A 19,384-nucleotide genomic window follows, 5' to 3' on the forward strand; every position below is an offset into this window, starting at 1 on the left:
TATTTGTCAAGATCTCCTCAGCTTTCAAGGCATATTGATATGCCTCTTCCACACTTTATAACTTCACAAAACTTATTTCATCTTGAATTCCAAATCTCAATCCATTTATGTACCTTGCAATTTTCTCAATATTATCTCCACATGTCCAGATCTGATGTCCACTCTATAGAATTCCTCAATATACTCTTTCACTATTATGCCCTTTTGTTTCAAATTTTGCATCTTTCTCAATGAGCTAACTTGGTAATCAGTAGGAAGGAATTTATTATTTACCTTGTTCACCATCTTCGACCAAGTTCTGATCTTCTCCTTTCCTCCTTTTTCTATCAGTTTGCAAATGCTCCCACCATAGTGATGCATGACCTTTCAACCTAGTAACTACAATATTCACCTTTCTATTATTAGGAGTGTTTTCATACTCAAAGAACTTCTCCATATCTAAGATCCAATCCAACACAACATTGGTATCCAATTTTCCATCATAAGGAACAACTTCTACAGAAGGCTTTGAATTTTCCCTAGACAATACTTGCAACAATCTTTCATCATCTTGATCTTCCTCAGGTTCTAGATTATGGTTTGGTGTTGCTACTTCATCATCACTTACATCATCAAGATGTGCTCCTCTCCTCTGGGCTGTCTCGACAACATCTAATATTGTTTCAATTTGTCTCAATTGATCCAATATAGCATTATCAACATTTCCTCTACCACAAACCATCTTTACAAATCAGGTTCCTACAAGTTTGTAACCCTCTGCAAGTTATAGGTCAAATCTGCAGATTTACAACCCTACAGCCAAATCTGAAATAGGGTTCTATATGATCCAATCACCAAAAAGATGAACCCCAAGGCTCTGATACCACCTGATGCAAAGAAGGATAGGGAAAACTAGTTCCAATGGCTCACCCAGCTCTCTGAACCACCTTGCAAGAGTTAACACAGTGGTTCAAATCTAACACATAGAATCAACAATCAAAGGAGGAAGAGCAAACACTTTCATTGATTCTTAAAATATTCAACATACATGCCCAACTATAAGGCCTTCTAGGTTATGGCTAGATACAAATACATTCAAATCCAAGATCCAACAACAAATTCACACTTTCCAGTTCTGCTCTCCAATCTTCTCTTAAAACTACCTTAAAAACTAAGCCTAAACACTTTATTTATACTAGCCAAAATAGATTTAGATCATTCTAGAACATAGAGAAGCCACAAGTCAGCTCTCATCAAATATTAAATGAAAATAAATCAGACATTAAAATCTTGAAGAGCCACAAGTCGGTCTACATCAGCAATTAAATGTCCAAAAATTGATGTCCAAGAAAAATTGCGACATCTCCTAGCTTCGATTGAGTTAGAACTCGCACTTCAAAATATGGGTAGAGATTTAGGTCCTCTACAACCCCTTAAGTGTGCAAAGGTTGATTCATCAAGGAAAAGTGTGCATCCATCCTAAAAGTCAAGTACATAAAACTATCATGCAAAACTACTAGAAATTGATACTTTGGGAGAATTTCCATATCTCCAAACTCAAAAGGAGTTAGAGCTTACGCCTTGGACCATAGATAGTACTCTAGGCCCTCTTCAATCCATAAAGTGTGTAACCTTTCATTCTCTATGCAAAATTAGTTACATGGTCTGCAACAAGCATCCATAAAACCAAAAAACACAGTTTTAGTAGAACACAGTTTCAGCAACAAAATAAAAACTAAAAAACATGCAAGAAAGTAGTGCAACCTAGGATGCTCCTACATCATAACTCATGTAGCTAAGATTCATTTGTTTTTTTTAAATCATTAATTTTTCGCAATTGTGACGGCTTGTTTTGACAGATAACAGTCACACTAATAACATTGTTGTTAGATCCCCATCATAATTGCTACAAACTATGTTGATAGATAATTGTCACTTCCACATCACACTTGTCGCACAGATGCATAGTCGTTACAATTGTGATGGATAGTTCTATTAGCTAGCCATTGGTCCAACAGTAGACTAGAAGCTTATACCATCACAATTGTGATGGTCTACTATCACAAGTGGGAGGGCAAGAATATGAACTCTTACCCTTGCATGTTCTAAGTTACAACACCTTTTTCCATAATAGTTGCAATGGATGCCCTCGACGCCTGTCTAACGAGAGCCAATTCATGTACTATCACTCAGGCAATGGGTGGTTGTCGTAATTCGACAACCTACCATCATAATTTGGGCCCAAATGTAGTAGTGGATTGAATGATCTCAACAAAATGGTCACTCATTGACATAGGAAGTTGTTGCTTCATTGGTTAAAGAAGCTCATTGTGATAGAGATCCTAATGTTATGCCAATGGTAATTGATCTAGAAAATGTTTTAAGAGGTGGAAAGGTATGTGTAAGTTAATCTATCATGACCCATTTGTTTAATATCAACTCACAAATGGATGCATAATTTTGACATGTTTGAAAAAATAACTCCTTGCAAAGTTTGGACACATAAACTATAATTTTGTGGCTTTTAGTCTTCTTTCCAACTAGGGCTCTCCTAAAAAAATTTCCTCTAAAAAAAGGGTAAGGTTGTGGACTCAAAAGGCCCAAGAAATTAGAGGTTGTGGTAGACTTTGGTAAGAATATCCTCAAAGAGAAGCACCAGGAGAGGTCCTACTTTGAAAGTTTGTCATTTAGCACTTACTACATCTAATTGATGCCCAAGGGGTGGAGGATGTCACTCAGACCAAGACTACTATAGTGGACTATTCATTCTTATCAAAGATGAGCTCATGTGGTTCATTTGAACTTCTATTTATGAAATTTCAGTCAACAAATTTGACTCATAATCTGAATCGTTGAATCTTGATATGCTTGTGAGTGCTCATTTTTGGTATAAGCAGAGAAGTTTAAAAGTGTTATAGTGTTTGATATTGCAATAATGCAGAGGTAATTCCTTTTGGTTCCTCTTTTGGGCATCCCTAGAGAATTATAATTCAATCATCTAGATGTTACATTGAAATCTTGATTAAACTCATAAATGTAGCATTGTGGTAAAAAATAATTATGCATTGCTTGATGATAAAAGAATTGGATGTGAATGATGAAAGAGAGCAGATCACGCTAATAACAATATCACAATTTGACGACTATTTTTTTGAAGGCGATGGAGTCTCTGAAAAGCGTTGGCTGCTGGCTGGGCTAGGGTTTTTCCCCTAGCCTGTTCTTGGTGTTTGATCTTTACTATTTTTCTGTTTTGTTTGGATTGTTAGCTACTGGACATAATTTGCGTCGGTGTTTTTGGAGATCTTCTGCAATCAATTTTGGATTGGGGGTTTTATTGTTTGCATGGCAGGGCCTGGGATTTCTTCTCCGTTGGTGAGAACAGATGGTTCTTCTCCAACTATGCATGCAATGCGATCTGAATCATTTTATTTAGGGGAGAGCTCCAAGCTGAAAAAAGTTAATGGTTGTCTTCCGCGTAGCCATGATCGCCCTGTTCTGGTTATTCCTCCAACGGCTGTAATGGAGGACATTGATTATTGGACCAAGCATGCTTTGATATGCAAATTTCTTGGAATCCGAATTTCCCTATCTGCTCTTGAGGCATGGATTCGTCGCTCTTGGCAGGTGGAAGGCGATATGGAGATTATGTTGGCAGGGAATAGTTATTTTTTTGTTGTATTCTCTTGCATGTCTGATCGTGATCGTGTTTTTGAAGGAGGCCCTTATTTCTACAACAATGTGGGGTTATTTGTCAAACCTTGGCATTCAAGTTTTAAGTCTGCTGAGGATCTCCCTTCAACAGTGCCAGTTTGGGTTCGCTTGCCTTGTCTTCCCTTGGAATTTTGGCGTGAAGACATCCTTCGACAAATTGCTGCTTTGTTGGGGAAGCCAACTACGATCGCACATCAAACCCTCGATAAAAAGGTTATTTCTTTTGCTAGAATTTGTGTTGAAATTAATTTGAATAACCCATTACCAGATTCTTTGGAAATTTTTCTGGGGGATTCTTCTTGGTTGCAGCAGTTAGAATATGAATCCCTCCCTTTCCGTTGCCGGATTTGTCATGAGTATGGTCATTTACTACGGCAGTGCCCTCGTAACTCGAGTTTCAAAGGAGTGGATCGGTCTACAGCTGGAAATGCTGGTGTTTTGGCAGATACTACAGGGAAAGGACAATCTCAAATGGTTAATACTACCAAGGGGATGAATCCACAAGATGCTACAGGTAAGGGTAAGGCTACAATGCAAGATAAGGATGGATTTACCCCTGTTCGTCCTCGAGCTAAGGGACGTGGTCAAAAGAGGCCTTTGAAAGAAAGATTATCTGATTCAGGTTTTAACTGTTTTGAGGTGCTGGATAGTATGGTTCTAGAGGAGGGTATTCCTCCTATCTCTTCTGATCCAGCTTGCCCAGATGAGAGATCTGTTCCTAATGATGCTTGTGGGGCATCTCAAGTTGTAGTATATCAGAATTGTGAGGTTCCTGTAGCTCCTGTGACAGCGGCTCTGGTGACTCCTGTAGTGTTGGAAGATGATGATGTTGTTTTGGCTGACTTGGTTAAGGATGTGCTACCATCAGGTAAGGGCAAAGGATCTCCTCTCCCCTTGGGGTTGCTGCCTCGACCCTTTAAGCGGGCTTCTTCTTCTCCCCCTCTAAGGAGTGGGCGCAAAACAGACCAAGAGAAGATTAAACTCACAGGGGATATATTGATTGAGTCTGGTTCAGTGAAACCTTTGGATTCTCATTTTCCCAAATCTACCCAATGATGATTATTCTCTCATGGAATGTAAGGGGGTTGAATAGCATCCCTAGACAAAAGGCTATTCATAACTTGGTGGTTGATCATAGTCCTGATGTTTTTTGTATCCAAGAGACTAAGCTCTCTGTGGAGTCTATGGTCCAACATGCCTCTAGTATTTGGTCTCGTGGCCAATGCCAGTGTGTTGGGGCAACAAGCAGTGCTGGTGGTTTAGCTATATTTTGGGATCCTCAAAAAATTTCTCCTCTTGGCTAGATGTCTTCTCGCTCAGCTCTCTCTATGGTAGCTTCTACTCTAGACTCAGGAGAGGTAATTATGGTTACTAATGTGTATGCACCTGTTGATCTTGTGGGAAAGGAGGAACTTTGGGAACATATTCAATATGTTAGAAATTGTCATCCTTATCATCCTTGGGTGTTAGCAAGGGACTTCAATTCAATTTTAAGTCTGGAAGAGAAGCATGGTGGTTTGGCTAGATTGGGGCCTTCTTTTGCTCTTCTTCGGCAACACATATCTCTTTTGCATCTCTCTGATGTTAAGCCTTCTAATGGCCTCTATACCTAGAATAATCGCAGGACTGGTGTTGCTGCTATCTCAGAACGCCTGGATAGATTTCTTGTTTCTTGCTTCTGGCTTAGTGGCACCCTTACTATCTCTTCAGAAATCCTTGATTGGAGGGGTTCAGATCATTGGCCAATCAAATTTTCTGCTATAGGGGCTTATGTTCTGAAGCATCCTCCTTTTAAGTTCCAGTTGATGTGGCTTCGTGACTCCTCTCTTCATGATTTTATTTTTTGTTGGTGGAAAGATGGTGCCCCTGCATATGGTACTGCAATGTTCTCATTTTCTAAAAGGCTTCAATATGTTAAAAGGCAGCTCAAGATATGGAATAGGGAATGCTTTGGGAATCTTCACTTTATGAAGAGGCTTGCTCAAGAAAATCTTGATGTCATCACAAGGGAGATTAGAGATCGAGGTTTCTCGGAGGATCTTGGCCAGGCGGAATCCCTTGCTTCTAGAGCTCTAGAAGAATGGGAACTTCGACAGGAAATTTTTTGGAAGCAAAAGGCTCGAGTTGATTGGCTCCAGGAAGGTGATCGAAACACTACCTTTTTCCATAAAACAGTGCAATCTCGTCGGAATCAGAGCATTATCTCTTCTTTGGTTAATTCTCAAGGTATCCAACTGAATTCCTTGTCAGCTTTGTTCCAGGAGGCTATTTCGTACTTCTCTACCCTCTTCTCTGAGGACTCTCCTCCTGCTGATAATGAAGAAAATATTATTTTGTCCTGTATTCCTTCCCTTATCACTCAGGAAATGAATGATTATCTCATGCGTCCTATCTCTTTGGAAGAGCTGGAGGTGGTGGTCTTTGGCATGCCTAAGGGGAAGGCTCCTAGTCCTGATGGTTTTCCAGTTGAATTCTTTCAGGAATTTTGGGACATCATTAATCATGATTTGTTGGAGGTGGTTAAAGAATCCTATGCTAGCAAGCAGATGCTTCGAGCTTTGAACTCTACATTCTTGACTCTTATTCCTAAGAGAGAGGGTGCTAATCAATTGGAGTTTTTTAGACCAATTGCCTTATGTAATGTGGTCTACAAAGTTATTACTAAGCTGATTGCTGAGAGACTGAAAAGGTGGCTTCCCATTATTATCTCAGAAGAACAAGGTGGTTTTGTTGCTGGAAGACAAATTTTGGATGGGGTGGTTATTGCTACTGAGGCTATTCACTCTATGGCTACTTCAAGGGAGAGAGCCATGTTTGTTAAGCTGGATATGGCTAAGGCCTACGATAGAGTTAAATGGAGCTTCCTAAGGAGTATTCTTCTTTCTTTTGGATTTAGCTCTGACTGGGTGAGTTGGATTATGAGTTGCGTTACTTCTGCCTCTTTTTCTATTCTTATTAATGGTCAACCTTCACAACTATTTGGTTCTTCTAGAGGCCTCCACCAGGGTGACCCTCTCTCCCCATATCTATTCATCATCATGGCTGAAGGCTTGGGCAGATTCATTAAGCATCAGGTGTCCCAGAATTCTATTCAAGGTTGGCAGTGGGGTAATGGCTTACCTTGTCTTTCCCATCTTCAATTTGTTGATGATTCTGCTCTTGCCGGTCTTGCTAGGATCAAGGAAGCTGAAGCCTTTCGACATGCTTTGGATGTTTATTTAGCAGCTTCAGGCCAGAAAGTTAATGAGCACAAATCTTTCATTTACTTTTTTAACACTCCTGATTCTATTCAACACAAGATTGTTGGTATCCTACGATTTCAGATAGGTTCACTTCCTTTGACTTATCTTGGCATTCCTATTGCTGTTTCCAGGCAGCCACGTCTCTTCTGGCAAAATTTGATTACCAAGCTTCAGGATAAGGTAAATCATTGGACTCATAGATGGCTTTCTACTGCTGCCCGGGTTACTCTTCTTCAAGTTGTTATCCAAGCTCTTCCTACTTATAGAAGCATGGTTCATGCTGCACCTATTTACTTTCTCAAGGAGTTTGATGCTCTTTCTCGACAATTCCTTTGGAGTGGTAATTTGCGTAGTACTAAATGGAGCTTGGTTAATTGGGCAACTGTTTGTAGGCCTAAAAAAGAGGGTGGTCTTGGTCTTCGTTCTGCTCTATTGAGTAGACAAGCTTTGGCTGCTAACCTTTATTGGCGATGGTGCTCTGGACAGCATCAACTTTGGGCTCGTATTATCACTCATAAATATTTTCATGGTGCTGATCCTTGCTCTGTTTCTGCACTTCCTCTTGAAGGTTGTGGCTCAATGGTTTGGCATACTTTGAAGATAGGTGTGATGTTGGTGAAGAGGGGTCTGTTCTGGATATGTAAAGGAGGTTCTCAGGCTTTGTTTTGGTCTGATGCTTGGGATGGATTCCCTTCCATTTTATCCATATACCCTCATCTTCAGCCTCTTTGTGACTCTTTTCTTGCCGCTGGATGGGATAAAGTCGCTCATTACAAGACTCCTTATCAATTGGGACCTGTTGTTGGTTATAGATGGAAGCATTCCTCTGATTGGCCTCCTGGAGGTACAAACATGGATCGTCAGGAGCTTTCTCAAATTTTGGCCTCTAGAGAGTGTTCCTCTTTGCTTGGTCCAGATGTATTGGCTTGGGGCGGTACCTTGTCTGGTAAATATCATGTCTCTGTTGGGTATCAGGAGATAACTAGACAATTATTTGGGGATGCTGAGGTTCCTTGGTGGAAGCAAGTCTGGAATAAAGTTTCTTGGTCCAAGTGCAATTTTTTCATGTGGCTAGTGGCTCACAACCGTTGTCTTACCTGGGATAATCTTTGTAAACGTGGATTTCAGGGCCCCTCTTATTGTGTTTTGTGTGGTAATGGAGAGGAGTCTGTCTCCCATCTGTTCTTCCATTGCTCCTATTCTACTCAGATATGGCACCTTTGGTGGAGCGCTTGGGGTTGCTCTTGTCGGCATGCTTCCTCTTTGCCTGAGTTCTGGGCTCGCTTGGGTAGTGCTCCCTCCAAGTCTTCTTCTCTCCATGTTGCTTGGATTGCTGGCCCATCTTTCATGCTTTGGCATATCTGGTTGGAGAGGAATCGTCGCATATTCCAAGATGTTCGGCTTGGTGTTTTGCATCTTTGGTGAAAAATATCACATTCTCTCCAGGAAACTATTCTTGTGAAGTGTGAGCTTGATGGGGGTATGGATCCGGTTGATCTTGCTATCTGTAATCGTCTCAATTTTCATCTGCAGGATGGGGTTGAGGCTCATAGGTTTCCTTCTATGTCCAGGCAGCTTCACCATCAGAGGAAGGGTCAAGTTAACTGGGATGGGCACTGGACTCCTCCTCCCTGTGGAGTTCTGAAAATTAACACTGATGGTTCTTCTCGTGGGAATCCTGGTCCGGCTGGTATTGACGGAGTGGCTCGTTGTAGTTCTGGGAATGTTCAATTTTTCTTTTCAATTCATAAGGGTGATTATACTAACAATCTCATGGAAGCTCAGGCTATTTTATATGCTGTGGAACAGTGTTGCTTGTGGGGATGGAGTAAGATTATTTGTGAGTCTGATTCCCAGGTGGTGGTGAACATGCTTTCTTCGCAAGAGCTTGAGGATGTTAGTTGGCAGCTGGCCACTGTTGTTAAGCAGATTCTTTTCTTCTCTTCCTCTTTTTAGTTCATTAGGTTCAAGTATATTCCACGAGAATGGAATAGACCTGTTGATTGTTTAGCCAAATGGGCTTCTAGTCATGATCCAAGTTGGAATATTAGGGATAGGGGGCAACTGTCCTTTGAGATGGTGCAAGAATTTGATGATCTTGTTGCTCAGGATCGAGCTCCTTGTTGAGCTCTCCTTGTTGTATTCCTTTCTGTCTTAATAAATTTTTACCCCTCCTTTTGCACGAAAGAGAGCAGATCACTAAGGAGAGAGGCTGAGCCAAAAGGCTGAACAAAAGAGATCAAGTTGTGTTGATGCTGATAGAAGAAAGATTAAACAAGATGAACACAACTAAAGGAGTAGAAATGGAGTCAGAGATAGATGGAAGCTAGACCCCATGATTGAAGGGTTTGTGGAGTATTGACAATGAAGGCACAATATACATATGTTAATTGCCTTAACCAAACAATACTATTGATAACTATGATATACTAATAACATATGTAACAATAATATGATTGTTGACTCAATAGGAACCAAGGGTCGACACTCATATGATTATTATTAGCCTGATACAATTAGCCCATTTAGTGGCAATATTATAGTCATCCATGATCAATAAAATGATAAGCAATCACAACATATTTGGTGAATATACAATTCGATCTGATCACAGACTATTTGATTTATTTATTTTTTAAAATATAGTTGTCGTCAAAATTTCAATACCTAATAGTTGATATTTCAATGGCACCTTTCATCAACGACATGACAAACTTGTCGATAAAAATATCAATGTCGTCGATATTTCGACATGGCTTGCCGTCAAGGGCATGGCAAGCTCGTCAATTATAATTTGCTAAACATCGATCTTTCAACACAAACGCTTGTCAATAACAATTTTGGAATTGTCAAACTCTCAACGTTTCGTACTAGTGGTCTAACGCTGGCCTATGATAGAGATTGGGATGATTTCGTTGATCTTTTGACGAGAACGCTCATCAATAACAAATTCATTATTGTCAAACTTATGGCATTTCATACTAGTGGTATGACGCCGCCCTATGACAGAGATTGGGATGGTTTTCAACAAAGTGGTCTATTGATATATCGATAGTCGTGGATTACATTGAAATTTCGATGAAATCATAACGACAATATTTTTTCGACCTTTAAGACCAACACTTGTTAAAAAATAGGTCCAAATTTACTAGTTAAAAAATTATTACCATTTCATTAAACACTAAACGTTATTTAGTGAATTTGATGGAACATGGACCAATCAAATACATGAAAAATAATTTTTAAGCTTACAAAATATGGTAAACAAATAGTTATTTTAGAATTTATAAGAGAATGAAACATTTGTCAAATGAATTGTTATAAAAAATTGAAAGTAATTCGATATTCATCTAGAATTTTGAAAACTGAAGATGCTCACCTTTCCTTCTCTACCTGAATAATAAAAACCTCGTTTAGAAAGAAGTAAAAGTGGATAGAGATGTAATCACAATTTGCTAGTGATATGGCTATTTCCAATGTCGGCGGAATACTTGAGAGAGTGTGGGTATGCCTCTACATCCCTAGATAATTTAGAAGTCAATTTGTGGCCGAATTGGAACACAGAAGGGAAAACTGGCGGGAACTTCAACACCTGCAGAGCACTGTCAGATGACGTAGAATAATGTCACTGGTAACTTATCTAACGGGCACAATTCCTTCCACGGAGACGTTGGATGTCAGATATAGGTACTCCCCTTGAATTGCAGCAGGATTCAAAATCGCAGTTTCCGTGGATATGCCATTTCACAAGAAATTCTGTCTTCCACATGGCAGGGAATTTACCAAAATTTGATCAACTTTTGTTGGGGCATGAGAGATGGGTTGTGCTTCTACACTTTTCTACTCAAACCCTATATTCATATCTTTGTACGATGTAGATGAATCACCAGCATTGAAATGGCTGTTCAGGTTCACTATCTCCCTAATGTTTTGTTTGCCGATTTAGAACCAGGTTGTACATCTTCTTATACTCCTCATACTTGCAGCATCTTTGAGGGATGAATAATTATGAATTTTAATTTTTCTGGATCTTTTTTTAGCACAATTCATGATTTAGTGTATATATTAAAAGTTATGCTAGCTTATAACAGATTCAAAAGACAGGATCTGTGTTAAAGTGTATATTTCCTGAAATTTTTGTATATTTAGATATTTATTTATAGTTTAAATAACATTCTATGATCTATTGTCTGTTGATATTTTGAATTTAGGTCAATTCAAACAACACTCCAAATTCTGAATTTTATGATGAGCTTCCATGATCCACTGTCACTTGATATTTTGAGTTTTGGTCAATCTAAACAACGCTCTGAATTCTGATTTGTTGAGATGGATCATCCTATTAATGTGATTTCAATGAACCATTTGAATTCTGTTGCAAGTTAGCTGATGTTATCAAGGACGCATTCTGGTGCTTCCGGGTATTTAATCACTGATTGATTAAGATCTCCTTCTGTCCGAATTTAGTACTTCTTATCTTGGTTTAGATTATAGTTGGGGAACACGTATTGCGGATACTGGTTCCCTGCACTCTTCTATGACTATCGTTGCAGGCTTTTGTGATAAGCTGTTTTGAGCGATTCTTAATGAGGTCCTGAGGGGGCGACTGGAGCTACTGCTCCTCCTTAAGAATGTGATGGTGGCAAGGGAGGACTTGGAAGATTATGCTCAGGATATTGATGATAATTAATCAATTGTATTTCATAGTTTACTTTATTAGATCTGTTTTAGGTTTGCAGATGGTTTATATAATATGTAGTTAGTAAAGTTTACATTATTAGATCTTAGATCTGTTTTTAAGTTTGAGGATGGTTTATAATATATGTAATTAGTAAAGTATGCAGGAGGCACCTAACTGTGCTTCAAATATAAGGTGTACATGTCCTACACTTTAGGATTTACCTTTTCTTTAAAGATACAAGTTCTCTGCTAATAGTTCATCAACTCAAACCTACAAAGATTATAGTGAGCGTTGATTTTTGGAATGGTCTGAATTAGCTGCAATCATAATGGAACTAGGCGAAGTAAATATTGTTGAATGATGCAGAGTGCACAGCGGTAAGATTAATTGAGCTCAATGAAACTGTAAAACATTCTATTAAAAACTGATCCAACTTCAACAAAATTTGATATCAAGAATCGATAAAAATAGATTCTTCAATGTCGATTCAAAACAACAAATACTGTAATAGATAAATAGTTCCCAGACAATCCCATCACCATTTTCATCATTCTCTTTTCATTACATCCTCCTGTCTCTTCACTGAGACTTCCTTCCCCCTTTCCCTATTCTCGGTTTCCCATTACAGAGATAAATAACTTTTTTCCACACCCGATAACCATTTTCTAAAACTAACCTTCAATTTCCCCTATTCCAACATACTTGAAACCGAATCAGTTAATTACTAACCACATGATAATATAAACCCTTTATTTATTATTAGACTACTATGATTTTAACTTACGGAACCCCCAAAGACATGAAATGACTTTTTAAGCCACGTTACAATACATAATAACAACATATCTAGTCTAAAAATATTATTAATTGCTGGATGCTCCTGCATCATTGAACATGTGAAATCCAACAGACTTTGCCCCTTAACAATCCATGTCTCTTCAATTACGCTTTCTCCCATATCACTTATATCGAGAATTATTAATCATAATTTGTAAGACGAAGAACTTGTATTTGCTGCTATTCAACAATAAATATATTGTGCAGCCTTTCCCATGGATGTAGCCACTTGATGAATCACGCAATCTCTGTGTTATTTATTATATGTATGCTCTGTTTCGTGATCTGTTTCTGATGTTTAAATATTTAAATGAAGTTGTTACATCTTTTTAAGTTCTTGCATTAGTTATTCTTATAATACTTCTTCAACTAGTTAAATTTAGTATAAAGCTCGAAAAAATTGGAATAAAATTATCATTCTATTAAATTCTTGTATTAGTTATTTATTTATTAATTATGTCGATAGGCTTATTGTGGGAGCTTTGCTCTCAAAATTTAGTTTATTGCCGAAAAATTTGTAAGACCATGTCGATTTTTTAATTTTCCAACGTGACTTAAAACTCATTTAAAAGAGTTTCTAAAAATGATTTATTCTTTTCACATACTTTCCTTTTAAATATTGTAATTCCTCTCATTTAGAAAACTTTCCAAAATTTTAAATATATATTTTTGTAGATTTTTTTGAAAACATTCTAATATAGAAACACTATTAAAATATAATTTTTGTGGAGACATAAGCATAAATATATATGCGAAAATTTGTAAGACCATGTCGATTTTTTAATTTTTCGACGTGACTTAAAACTCATTTAAAAGAGTTTCTAAAAATGATTTACTCTTTTCACATACTTTCCTTTTAAATATTGTAATTCCTCTCATTTAGAAAACTTTCCAAAATTTTAAATATATATTTTTGTAGATTTTTTTGAAAACATTCTAATATAGAAACACTATTAAAATAGAATTTTTGTGGAGACATAAGCATAAATATATATGAGATCAAAAACATGTAACAATTTTCTTTTATGTTATTAATATTATATTTTGAGTAACTTTAAATATAATTTTTTTCACATTAAAAGTAGATTTAACAGTAAATATGATAGAGTTATTTAAATGTGATAAGGAATAAATCATATAATTTAAATTTAAATGTGAATATTAATTTTTTTATTTATGATAATTATATATTTTTTTTAAAAATCCTCCTCTTCATATTAAATAAACTTTCCTTTCTCATGATATTAAAAAAATAATAAATAAATTTTTCAGTAATCATTTTTAAAAAAATTCTTCTATAAATATTAGTTTTTATTATTTTCTTTCAAATACATATCATCTTTATATAAACTTTCTATTTTTCTGTTAAGCTTTTATATAGACTTTCTATAAACTCTTAAGTTTTCTAATTTTATTCCAACTTGCTAAATGTCTGACGTCTTTTGTCAATTACTATAAATGTTTATCCATACTTTATTTTTCAATGTGTCGACTTTTATCTACACACTAAGAGAAATACATGGTAAGAGCTTTTAGAAAAAAAAAAATTTCATTTGCAATGTAACTTTTACATTTTACAAGACTATTTGATCATATTGTTCATTGTGTCAGATTTTTGACCGCAATCTTTAGCTGGAGATGATTTTTTTCCCTAAACAGACCCGATTTACCTTTCTCATGTCATGTGTTTGCTATAGATTTGGTGGCTGGTTAGTCATTCATATGTCAGTTAGATCACCTAGATCAAACGTGGCCATCTGTGCACTGTGAAAATCATGTTTGTATTATCACGACGAAGATTTATGCCCTACATACTTGCATACCATGCAAACATTTTTACTATGGATTTCTGATTCTTTTCTCTTTAAGAATACATATCTTCTGATGAAGACTTAGTTCTATGAAAGGGATTGACGATCCCATTTTTTTCTACTCTATCGATGTATTTTCTTCTATTTTTTTTAAGGAATTTTTAATATTTCAAATAGGCTAAAAAAATATAAGGGGTGCCCTTGTTCCTTTTTTCTGTTGCGTGAGCTTTCGTGCTATTGTCTTTGTTGTTCCTCTTATGTCAGCTCTTGCGTGAACTATCTCCAACTTATCTAGCCACCAGAACCTCCATTTCACGTCTTGCTCAGTCGTCCCTCCTGCCGTGCATTTTTGCACTGCCTCCTTCCCTTCTCCTTCACCCATGCTACCCACTCTTCCTATTTGTTTTCCTTCTCCCTCACTACTCTCAATTTAATCTGCTATTGATATGTTGTTTCAAGCATTTTATTAAATGGTGTTTTAGAGATTTTAATAAATGCTTTTGTTGGACTTTGCATTGTCATTGCCCTTTTCCGTAATTCAAAAACATTGGTTGATTGCTCCTAGTTGCTGAGAATAGTTAATGATAATTTATCTTCTTGAATCTTGCCTTATTTCAATTCTTCCATGGGGTATGCGTTAAGTATAAAGTCCTTCCTTTTTTAATCGAGTTAGATAACTGTAGTTAAGTGAGTTTGGTGTTCTTCTTTTTAGTTCCATTTGATGTCGGAGAATTTAGTCATTGAATTGGACATTTATTTCTTCCATATTACCACTCCATTTTGTCCCTTGGGAAGTGCATTGTCTTCCTTGATTGGTCTGCGAAATTTCCATGTGTATTGCTCTTTTGGAGCTTTATGTATATCTCCATTCTATTAGTGCCTTTGTTCCATAGTTTTCCCAAATAGAAAGTGCCTCTCCTTGGATTGTCTTTGGTAACCATGCAATTTTTTTTGGCACGTATTTGATGTTTTATAGTAGTTGTAAAAATAAGCAAACTGCTACTTACTCATGGTAGTTTTTCCCAAATCTAAATGCAAGATCTAGGTTATTTTGTGCAGATTTTGTGGCTTATATTTATGCCACTTCTTTGTCATTTTCACATAGCATTTGCTTTTTTAATTTTTAGTGTAGGAATTATAAATAATTAAGTGCTATATCTTTTAGGAAAATCTATAAGATATGGTTTAGGGCAATGAGGGGAACAATAATATGAATTTATTTTATAATAGATTAATGAGGGGAACAATTATATGAATTTATTTCATAATAGATTAATTGATGATTGATAAGATTATTATAGAAATTTATAATTTGGAAATATATTATTTAAATTATGATAGTTATTATAATTATTGATAAGTTATTAAAAAAAAATTCTTAATATATATTTTATTTCAATTTAAACATGCTCAAGTACAATGTCTTAGTAATGAGAGAGAAGATAGCTTTTGGTAAGAGTTACTTCTTAAACATTATTATTATTTATTATCATCTTTTGATGAGTATAGTCTTAACCAAACCATTAGTTTCATATATATATTCAATGAACGTAAAATATTCCATTTATATTATTTTATCTTACAACTTATTATGAAGTTGTATTGGAATTAATTTTGCTTCTTACCAAAATTGGAAAATTTATCATTTTCGTAATTGTATTGTGTGTCCTTAAATGAGGACTCATTTTGTGTCTCTTATGTCTCATTGTGATAAGATGTAAATTAGAGTAGAATGGTGAAACCAATCCTAATCAAATAAAATTTAAACATAATATGAAGCTCCTTCCAAATCTATTGAATAACATAGAGTTACAAATTTCTCATAAATTTCTAAAAAAAATTATTTAACTTTAGCATAAAATTATGACTAATTTATATTGATTTTTCAAGCTATACTAGCATTATACTGATCCTTATGCTCACTTGGTAGCCAAGCTAAACTTTGTTTTTGCACATTTCATTTTGTCCATGTTCATTAAATTCCTTCTACATCTCAATTCTAAATAAAAATTCAATCTAAGATATTAAATATTATTTACTTTAACTAATTACACATTAATAAAATATAGAGTTCCGTTGTTTATCAAGAATCAATAATGGAAATGAATTTGGAAAAATAAAACTTTAATCAATCAATAATAATAAAATGAACTATGTAGTTATGCTTGAAACTTTCTTTGTGTTGTACATACTTAGAAAAAGATGCAAGAAGAGAAATCATCTTTCTCGCCCAACCAAATGACAAAATTTGGTATCTACCTACCTCGCATGGAAGTTGAGCTACCTAAGAGTGTTAGTCCTATAAATGATTATTGGTGTACGTATTAGTATCAACAACAAACTTCCACTCATATGCATGGTTTCCTATGGCTTCCAAATGCACCAATGGACATGATCAGTTGGAACAACCAATACAAATTATATCAAGCAAAGAAAATCATATTTCCATGATCAATGGTTACACTCCCATTATTGGGTTGAGCTTTTATTTGTTGATCTTATGTGCTAACTCGAATTTTTTTGGAGCACTCAATTGTAACATTCCGAAGATTCAAAGATCTACATTACAAAAAAATAAATTGAAATTGTAAGCTAATTTTTCATGAAGCTTAGACCATATTTTTTGTAGGATTGTAGTAAATATAAAGATTTTGATGTCAACTATTTTGTAACACTTTTTAAAGATTTAAATGGAATATTATTAAGTTACTTTCACTTCAATACATGTTTTTTTTTCATGTTCCATTTATCACATGAATGAATATCATTTTCTGTCAATAACTTTACAATAAATACATGGGGTTTGATTTTGACTATTTCTTAACTCTTTTTTAAGTTTACATAGAAAATTTATCTTAAATTTTTGTTTGTCTTTTCTATCAGCTCATCGTTGCATGCACAAAAGCATGCAATTACTAGTTTAATGTTATTTGTAATTTATCTCATTGATGGATGAAATTAATTTGCTATCAGTGATAATACAGCACATATAAGTACATAATTGTTTTAGGGCCCGTTTGGTTGCAAGCATAAGAATAGAGAATTAGAATGGAAATTTAGAATAGGAATAGAAATGGAGAATGGGAATGGAAAAGACCAATCCCATTCTTGTTTGGTTCACATAGTATTTGATTGGGAAGATAAACGAGAGGAATGGAGATTGAAGGCCGAAGAGGAAAAAAGAAGTTAAGCACAACATTTTGTTTTAAAGCAGAGCAGATAAAATCTTTACGTGTTTTCTTTGACAGCCTTATACTCTTCGCAGCCTTTTGATTGGTATATTATTTAATCTTGTACTAGTATTTCTCGTACTAAAATGAAGGCAGAAAATGAGAGTTTTGAGAGCTTTTTCCAACCTTCGAAGGGTTCGGGAGCAGTGATTATAGTTGTGTCCGTAGTTGGCCAGTGCAGGAGGTCTGGATTCCCATTAACTGCGGCAGCAGTGTTTTTGTTTGGAGGATGGGATGTGGCGGAATTTTTGGTGACGTTAGAGAGTGTGGCTGTGAAAGCATTGGAAGAATTGTTGTGGTTTCTCCTGTTTGCAGTGCTTCATTCTTTGTGAGGTGACTTCTATTTTTTGTGTTATGCCTTTGTACTGAGGTAATTTTAGCTCAGACTCGTCGATAATGAGCGGGAGTTCAACCAAACTCAAAAAATATCAACGCTTAACACCACGGACCCGACGAGATTGTCAAATATGATTGAGTGAGATTGAGAATAGGAAAGGGCATTCCAATTACAAGTATTTTTGGGATTAGACAAAAGCTCATTTTGGGCTGTTTTGGGAATTCGCAATCCTATTCTGCATTCCAATTCTGCCAACCAAACAAAGAATATAATTCGTATTCTAATTTTCAATGCCAATTCCCGTGCTATTCCAGCAACCAAATGGGCCCTTAGCTATTTAGACTAAATGACAGAATAAATAGGCTTCCGACAGAATAAATAGGCTTCCGTTTTGAGTTATTTGGACACATGTTAAATGATTTAGTAAAATTTATGACAGTAATGACAGGTCATAAGATTCTATGACAACATCTATGATAGAATATTGCTATCTTGGTCCCTAAACGTCCATGCAAGTGAGTCTCATACTAAGTTGTAAGAGCATCTGTAAATGGCTATTTTGAGCTGCATGATGATGGTTTCTATGCGGAGCCATTAAATTTCTTTAATGGCTTCATACAGTATGGAGGACTTTTTTTGTGTATATAATGAGTGGCTTGGCAGGGGTATTTATCCAGTAAATGCAGGTATTCATATGTTGCTGGATTCTACAGAGGTTTCAAGAGAAGTATGTTGTTGCATAATCTTATTAGGTTAATAATATTTTTTCTCGTTTTTTTGGGTTTGAGTTTTTTGGGTGAGGGTTTCTATTTATGTTGTGAGATGTTTTTCTGTGTTGCTGATATATGCTTCCTTATTGCTACAATCTTATTATGGTGAAGTAATGTTTATTTCTGTTATGTTTTATTTATTGTACTTTTTAAAAGTTGATTTTTGACACAACCAAAAAAATATTATCTCCATAAATTTCCGTATTAAAACAACTCAATTTTACAAGCAATCGGAGATTTGTATTAGATATAATCAAAACCTTCAATCTCATCAATACTTTTATTGAATCTTTTTTGAAGAAATCTTAATCTATTAAGAAGTATAATGACCTGAAAATAACTGCCAGGTGATTAATTTTACAGCAGGAACGGACAGCTCGTTTATCTTATAACTTTGTTGGGATTTGAGTTTGTTTTAACATCACTAATGGATGAATATCCAAGATTTCCATTTCCCACACAACCTCGAATTATCACACCAGGTAAATCAATGCATCTATATCAGAATGTCTAGAAAAAAATTTCCGGATTTGAGGTGTTAATGAGCATTCCTTCATAACATATACAAATTCCATTCTCTATTTTTCTTGACTGTCTTTAGCGACACCGACAGGGTTGCGATTAGCTTTCGAAAATGAGGGTGCAAATTCTTCCGCAGAAAATGCATACGGAAGCGATCTTTCATTTCTCACAGATGATCTCAAGACAAAATTGCAGCAGCAAAGAGATGAAAGCGACCAATTCATAAGAGTCCAGGTATTTTTTTGTATTGTTCAAAGTTAGCTT

The sequence above is a fragment of the Cupressus sempervirens genome, chromosome 4 (assembly GCF_028749045.1).
Source record: "Cupressus sempervirens isolate cs-2001-9-10 chromosome 4, ASM2874904v1, whole genome shotgun sequence".
Lineage (NCBI taxonomy): Eukaryota > Viridiplantae > Streptophyta > Pinopsida > Cupressales > Cupressaceae > Cupressus > Cupressus sempervirens.